General features: G+C 41.0%; 1 protein-coding gene across 1 annotated transcript in view; it reads right to left on the minus strand.

Moving 5' to 3' along the window:
* The window catches only part of kcnj21 (potassium inwardly rectifying channel subfamily J member 21), a 20,475-nt gene extending 12,696 nt beyond the window's left edge, over positions 1-7,779 (minus strand). Inside the window, exon 1 of the mRNA XM_017452903.3 lies at positions 7,530-7,779. The gene's annotated coding sequence lies outside the window, so the exon portion shown is untranslated. The remainder of the gene's footprint in view (positions 1-7,529) is intronic.
* Positions 7,780-8,718: the final 939 nt, after the last annotated feature.

Genomic DNA, 8,718 nt, shown 5'->3' on the forward strand with positions numbered 1-8,718 from the left:
CACCAACGGAATTAAGCAGCGCTGCTAATTGGCCGTCATTAGAGACGGCGTTAACTCCCTCTCGAGATCTGGCACGGTTCTCTGAAGCCTTTCAGAAGTTTCCCTTTCCCCTGAGAAAAAGCGCAGCGTCTCGTGAGGAACTGTCGTCTCTGCTCTCTTCGTTTGGGCGTTAATTATGGCCTGGGGTGATCCCTCTTTCAGCTTATTATGGGATTTCTGTTGGAATTGTGCTCTTAATTTGCTAAACAGTGACGGAAATTCAGAGGAGGTGATGGAGGACGGAGTCTGTGCTCAGCTGTTGGTGTTACTAATCAGACAGGTTCATGAGAAGCCTCAATAAAAAAAAGGTTTGATGAACGCAGAATAGAAGATGCATCACATTGAAGATGTATTATTTTGTAGGTGTCCCAAGGGTCAGGTGTCCCAACACACCCTGCCCTTATCACACAGTAACCATCATCGAGGGCCTGTGGTATGATTGAGGGCCAACCTGTCCGTTCACGTAATCCCTGCAACCCTCAGCGGGAGCCAAAATAGGGATATGGGTTCCATCCAGAGCTCCATATACTTGTGGTACATGGTGGATGGTGTAGTCGTGTTCCGCTATCTCACGCGCCTCAGCCAGGTCAGGTCACTTTATGTAGTTGCTCATCATGTCTCTCTGAGTCTCTCTATGTCTCTCTGTGTCTCTCTCTGTGTCTCTCTGTGTCTCTCTCTGTGTCTCTCTGTGTCTCTCTCTGTGTCTCTCTATGTCTCTCTGTGTCTCTCTATGTCTCTCTGTGTCTCTCTCTGTGTCTCTCTATGTCTCTCTGTGTCTCTCTATGTCTCTCTGTGTCTCTCTCTGTGTCTCTCTGTGTCTCTCTGTGTCTCTCTGTGTCTCTCTCTGTGTCTCTCTGTGTCTCTCTCTGTGTCTCTCTATGTCTCTCTGTGTCTCTCTATGTCTCTCTGTGTCTCTCTATGTCTCTCTGTCTCTCTCTGTGTCTTTCTGTGTCTCTCTGTCTCTCTCTGTGTCTCTCTGTGTCTCTCTATGTCTCTCTGTGTCTCTCTGAGTCACTTTGTGTCTCTCTGTGTCTCTCTGTGTCTCTCTCTGTGTCTCTCTGTGTCTCTCTGTGTCTCTCTATGTCTCTCTGTGTCTCTCTATGTCTCTCTGTGTCTCTCTATGTCTCTCTGTGTCTCTCTATGTCTCTCTGTCTCTCTCTGTGTCTTTCTGTGTCTCTCTGTCTCTCTCTGTGTCTCTCTGTGTCTCTCTATGTCTCTCTGTGTCTCTCTGAGTCACTTTGTGTCTCTCTGTGTCTCTCTATGTCTCTCTCTGTGTCTCTCTGTGTCTCTCTGTGTCTCTCTGTGTCTCTCTATGTCTCTTGACAGTTCTCCAGTCTCCCTCTCTACCCAGGTGAAGAGCTTGGGTGTTATCTTTGACAATACTCTGTCATTTGAAGCTCACATTAATAATATTACTCGCACGGCATGCTTCCATGTATACGTAACATTAACCATCTCGTCCCGCCCTCTCAGCATCAAGCACTGCCATAATGGTCCATGCACTAGTCACATCACGCGCTGATTACTGTAATTCTCTTCTCTATTCCCTCTCAAACTTTTACATCAAGTTCAGTTCAGAACTCAGCTGCATGAATCATCTCTATAACTCCTTCAGCTCAGCACATTTCCCTGTCCTTCAACATTCCCACTGGCTTCCTGTTACACATTGAATTTAAGCTTTTACTTCTTACCTATAAGGCGCTACACAACCTGGCTCCTTCCTATTTGTCCGATCTTCTGTCCATATACACTCCAGCCCGTACTCTTAGATCGTCTTTAGTTATTTTACTTCTCCCTCACATGCCTTTGTCCTCTATAGGGTCTCATAGATTTTCAACCCCACAATTATGGAACCTTCTTCCACAGGATTCCCGAAACTGTGAAACTCTTTCTGTTTTTAAATCTCGCCTCAAAACGCACCTTTTCACACGGCCTCTCCAGTGACTGTGTCTTTGTATATTATTATTATTATTATTTGTGGTGTTTTTAAGCCTGCACTGCAGGCCATGTTTTTGGGGTGTGATGGGTCGCGACGGGTCGGCAGAACCAGACTAACCAGCGGACCGATCTTGCTGCACAACAAGTTTTGCACATGAGTTGAATTCGCAACTTTGGATGGAAACATAGCTGATGATTTTATTCCATGTGTTTGTTATGAGTGGAGCGTCCGCTGTACACGTCCCTGTGAGTGAGCGGTTACTATAGAAACCATAACGTATCAGAACGTATATTATTAGCATAAATATAAACCTGTCAGAGCTACTGTTATAGAGAATTAATCAACACCTTCTGACCCAATCACAATCCAGAACTCAACAGCGCCGCGGTGTAAAATTGCCTGTGGTGTAATATTCTGACATTCAGAGTGGATCTGATCACTTTCAGTAGCAAATCAGCTTTAGATTTAGCCCAGTAAATAGACGCGTTAGGTAGTTCGCAGGCTCACGCAGCTCTGAGACTGCTGGAATTATTACAGAACTCACTCCAGCAGCAGTAGTATGGTAAGGAGATGCAGGTATGACTCGTGGACCAGGCGTTTACTTCCTGCGCCTCCGGCTGCTCTACAATTTACCGCTTAAATCTTTTTTGGAGCTGTTACGACTGCCCTCATGGCCACAGCGCTAGTAATAAAAGCAGAAATGTGGTATTGATTCGTTTCCTCTTCCTACATTCTGCTTCCATCAAAATCCCGATGACTGCCACTGTACAGACACCAAAGAAAGAGTTTTACAAGCTGCAAAACCGGCTCCTAGCATCCAGTTAGCATCTCACTAGAGTGTCCGGAGTCTTGAAGAAACGTCCCAAATGCTAGAACTATAAAATCTGTAGTAGCGTTACACTTCAGATATGGATTTTTGCTAGCTTTACTTAGAGTGGTGATTTTTTAAATGCTAATCCCTACATAGATGTTTAGCTAACGCTTATGCTTATCGCTAATTGGCTGACTAGCTACCCCAGGCTAAAAAGTGTAATCAATATAACCATCATTTAGAATTATTACTTAGAAGCATAATCTAATCATCAATATTAGTTAACAAGCATAATCTATACGTATCTAGAAACAATCTAAAACCATAGGACACTTTTTAATCAAGTTATATTCTAAGTGTGTATGGAGTTAGATGAATTCTGTGTCTTACTGCACACTAATAGTTTTCTGTATCGTCCTGCACAGCAAAAAACTGGCATTAGACATTCGCTGAAAGTGAAACTGCTGTTGTAAGTAAATAACCTTGAGGCTGGATACCAGTGAACGAGTTAGGCTAGGGCCTCAGGAAGGGAGGTAGATATCAGTCAGGACGGCAGATAGAAGCAGACAGAAGCTCACGGAGACAGAAGAAGGGAGTGTTGGTCAGAGAAACAAAAAACAAAGACTCTTCTGTCTTGTCAACAAAAACATCTAACTGTGCATTCTCCACAAATTTAAGATAACATATAGACATGAATAATTAATTGTGGTGAAGAAGACTGGTCTGCTTTTAATGAGAAATGGTAAAACCCTGCTGGAGATGAGTTTGCTGGGGCAGAAAGGTATAAATAGAGCTTGTGTGTGTTTGCATGTGTGAGACTTCTGCAGACGGTCTCAGTCTGATTATTTTTTGACATCTACAAACCCTCTGAAGTTTTTGGTTCGGATGGAACGATTGCTTTCCACGACAGTCACAACCATCTCAAATTACATGAGCTTTAAAAAAAAAATGCTTATAACCATTAGCATGAATTCCAGTAAGAATTCTAGCATCGTGACAAAGCTACGGTTTGTATAGAGCTGATCACTCAGAGAAAGATAAGGCAGTATATTGTAGGGTTTTAAAATACACATTACAGCTGTATTGCTATAAAATTTAAAACAGTGCACACTACAGGAAGGTTAAACTTCTCTCCATGAAAAGGAGCTGAAAAATCCAGTTCACTTAACGTCAGCGTGATTTTAGCCAATGCTAATCTGAATGATTAATGAGTAAAGAGCGTGTTTAGCCTCGAGCAGCATCTCGGCACCTCAACCACATCACATCACATTTTCTGTGTACTGATGTCACTTACACCACAATTCATTCTGCAGCACTTTAGCATGGCTGTGTGGAGGTCCGAGAGACATTCTAGACAGGAATTTAGTCTTTTTTTCTTCTTTTTTTTTAAATACTGAGAGCAGATACAGTCAGGTCTAGAAGTATTTGGACAGTGACACAATTTTCATAATTTTGCCTTTGTACTCGACCACAGTGAATTGGAAATGAAGCAATCAAGATGTGATTGAAGTGTAGACCTTCAGCTTCGGAATGACATTTTCCCTCCATTTACACGGTTCAAAAGTAATGGGACAATCGACTGGTAAGCAGTTTCATGGCCAGGTGTGACCTGTTTCCTCGTTATTTCATGACAAATTAAGGAGATAAAAAGTCTTGAGTCGATTCCAAGTGTTGAATTTGCATTCGGTATCTGTTCATGAGAAATCTTAATATTCGGTCCAAAGACGTGTTGATGCAGGTGAAGGAGGTCATCGTTAGGCTGAAAAAACAAAACAGACCTATCAGAGAGATAGCAGAAACTTTAGGAGAGGACAAATCAACAATTTGGTACATTCTGTAAAAGAAGGAACGCACTGGAGAGCTCAGAGACACCAAAAGTGGACGATCGCAGAATTCTTTCCTTGTTGAAGAAAAACCCCTTCACAACATCTAGACAAGGCAAGAACATTCTGGAGGAGGTAGGCGTGTCATTGACAAAGTCTACAATCAAGAGACGCTTCATGAATATAAATACAGATGATTTACCTCGAGACGAAAACCTCTGAAAACTCTCAAGAACAGAAAGGCAGATTAGACTTTTTTTAAAAAAAAGAAAACCTCTAAAAAAAAAAAGCCTGTTCAGTTCTGATGCAAGATGAACTTGTATCAGAATGATGGGAAGGGAAGAGAATGGAGAAGGAAAGGAAGAACTCATGATCCAAATCATTCCACATCATCCATTAGACACGGTGGAGGCAGTGTTATGGCATGGGCGTGTACGTCTGCCAGTGGAGCTGGGTCAGTGGTGTTTATTGATGATATGACTGCTGATAGAAGGAGCAGGATGAATTCTGAAGTGTACAGAGCTTTACTTTCTGCTCAGATTCAGTCGAATGCTGAAAAACTGATAGCACGAAGCTTCACAATACAGATGGACGCTGACCTAAAACGTATCATGAAAGCAACCCAAGAGCTTCTTAAGACGAATAAATAAAATGTTCTTAAATGTCCGGTGACCTCAACCTGATTGAGCTGCTTTTCACTTACTGAAGATAAAACTGAAGGCAGAAACACCCACAAACCAGCAGCAGCTGCAGTAAAGACCTGGCAAAACATCTCAAAGGAAGAATCTCAGCATTTGGTGATGTCCATGGGTAAATCCTAATATTTATGATTATGCTCGTGTGTCCAATTACTTTTGAGCCTCTGAAAATGGAGGGACTCTGTAAAAAAATGGCTGTAATTCCTAAATGCTTTTTGTTAAACCCGTTGAATTAAAGCTGAAAGTCGACACTTCAATCACATCTTGATCGCTTCATTTCAAATCCACTGTGGCGGCGTACAGAGGCAACATTACGAAATTGTGTCCCTGTCCAAATACTTATGGACCCGGCTGTGTGTGGAGATGATGTGGTAGAAAAATAAATTTAAATCTGGTGAATTCACTGAAATAAAAAGACAAAAACATGCAACAAAGCTTATCTAAACATGCCCATAGTCAAATTTGGGTTAAAAATGAAAAAGTTCATTAGAAGTGAATAAATAATCCGCGACACTCCAGTCACACGGGATCACGTTCACGGCTCCGTTCACCAGCTCGCACGCCGTGAGTCCCCTTTTGCCTTCAGCTTTGGAAAGTTATTTTTCTTAATCTGAATTTATCCTAATCAAACGAGGAAAAATCTCATTCACCCTGATGATGAATGAAGTACACGTGGAATAATATCCGACAGTTTATTTGCACGGTTCAGTTCACTAACAGTCTCATTTGCATTTAAATATTGCTTTTAAAATATGCATTTTATTATGCATTCATTTTTAAAATCTTTCTTGGGTGGATTAATTGCATGAAGGTGCGGCATGATATATATATATATATATAAGATCCTTATTTGATAAATTAAATAAATGACCTTGTTTGTGTCTTTGCTGCTTACTACAAGCTGGCGGTGTGACGAGATATCTGTGCAACGGTTCACCACGATAACTGTGAAATCGGTATTATTATTATTATTATTATTTACAACTAATACATTTATTATGCTTTTTAATTTATTAATTAGAATAAAACCACAATTTCATCACAAACAAGCATTTTACTTTTGGATTTGACAGAATATTTATATCTTTTTCTGTAATTATCATGTCTGTTTATGCTTCTGCAGGCTCTCAGAGCTTCGTCTGTCCTGTTTACCTGTTTACCTGTTTACCTGTTTACCTGTTTGTCTGTCCTCTGGTCCTTAATCTTTTCACGCTGCTGCTGAGTTCTGCGTTCTGATTGGTCAGGAGGTGGTGATTAATTCTCTAGAACAGCGGCTCTGACAGTAGCGCAGGTTTATATTACTGCACTGGTTCTGATACGTTACGGTTTCTATAGCAACGGCTCGTTCACGGGGACGTGTACAGCGCACGCTCCAGTGATAATAAACAGATTAAATAAAACTGTTGCTATGGTGAAATTTTCTTAAAGTAAGGAGATGTTAATTTAACGTTTACGGAAGGAGTCTCCAGTGTCAGCGCTGTGTAACAGCTGTAACTTGAAGTTTTCCGACATTTTCAGGACAACACGACAAGCTGCGTTTTTCTGTCTCTTCAAATGAAAGAAGAACGAATAGAAGAGCAGAGTGGGGGATTTGGGTATAAACGCGTCAGATCGGTTAGTCCCCTGATGTGATCAGTTAGAACATAATAAAAGTATATAACTGTACCTTACCTTCTCGCGCAGGTTGTAACCTTATCTTTAGCACCTTTAAGTACCTTTCAGTGGGAAATTTGGATATAGTGACATTTAAAAATAATTTACGATGCGTAATCGGACCACGATTAGTTTTTAAAGTAATGTTTTAAAGGTCACTACGTGCACCATTCCTGGTAAAAGACACTGAAGCTATAAAGGTGTACTCTCGATGGTTCCACCTCAGTTACAAGGAAAGGTACAACTAAGTACCCTTTTTATCCACAGTGTGTACGTACTGTATATGTATTACATGTTGGATATTATGATTTATCCTAATTACTCCAGTGATTTACTTTATATGCAGTGTGTTGGAGCATGATATATACATTTATAAAATATATAATATATATTTACACTTTAGTTTAATACACGCACACACACACACACACACACACACACACGTATATACCCTCAGGGACACATGGTACAACATATTATACTCCCATTAATAACGATATTTCTCCAGTAATAACAGGGTCAATAGACACAGATATAAATATATAAATTTATCAGGTGTAACTCACTTGTTCAGGTGCAGTAAAGTGTTTGCTCTTCCTCTGAGGAACTGTCCCACTTCATCTGATAAAACCGTCTCTCTCTGTGTGTCTCGCTCTCTCTGTCTCACTCTCAGTGTGTCTCAGCACATTGTTCTCTCCGTGGCTGTGTGTTTGATTAATGCTCCCTGCATGTAAACATCTCCGTGTTCACACTCCAAGCTCCTGATGTGACTCTCCTGCAGCTCTGTGCAGCTCTGAGGGAAAATCAGCAGCAGAACCAGAGGAAGAGGAGCAGGAGGGGGAGGAGGAGGGGGAGGAGGAGGAGGAGGAGGAGGAGGAGGAGGAGGGGTGCGGACACGTTGCCAGATTGGTTATAAATAATTCTAAATTCTCCACAAATGTGCTAAAATATTAAGAGTGACCCTGAAAATGTTTGCTTATTATATTTACGTAATGTCCTGTTAGCTAACTGAGACTGAATATCCCGCAGTGTATAACACTGAGTGTAGAGTGTAGAGAGTGTACAGACAAAAATTGCACATCATAATAAAACTCACGGCACTGCTACACGTAAGGTAGCGGCGATGACAATAAACAAACCATACAAATAGTTAATGACTTCAGTGCTACTGTGAAGAATGTGTGTGTTTACGTGAACCTGTTTTCTGCTCCAGTTGATTTTCCAGATCACGTCGACTGACGACGTGAGCAGAACGTAGTCGTGTTCTTTAATCGCAGGTCTATCGTCAGAGGATCTTCATCGGGCTGTTATCGAATTCACAACACTGGATCTCATACAGCGTCTTAAAAGAGTTTATACATTGCTCATACACAGTGCATTATGGGTAATACACAAAATCCTGAGAAATATTCACAAAGTAAATGGTGAAACAAGAGGAACTCACATCAATCTGGCAACCCTGGGCACTGCATACAAGTACACTTAAATACACTGTTTAAAAATCTCACTTCTGCTCTAAATAGTGTGTTCAGGAGCACAACTTACCCACGATGCATTGTGATTTGCTATGGTCTTCTTTTCAAAGCACAAATCTCACAAAGATAATACATTTGACATAAATGAATGTTTCAACGCAGCATGTATTTATTAAATAATCATATTAATGTCAATATAATCGTTCGATTTTAATGTAAAAGGGTCATGAAAGAGCATCAATTTGGAAAAGTCATCACTAAAACCTCACAGTTTGGGCTT

This window comes from Ictalurus punctatus, chromosome 23 (assembly GCF_001660625.3).
Source record: "Ictalurus punctatus breed USDA103 chromosome 23, Coco_2.0, whole genome shotgun sequence".
NCBI lineage: Eukaryota > Metazoa > Chordata > Actinopteri > Siluriformes > Ictaluridae > Ictalurus > Ictalurus punctatus.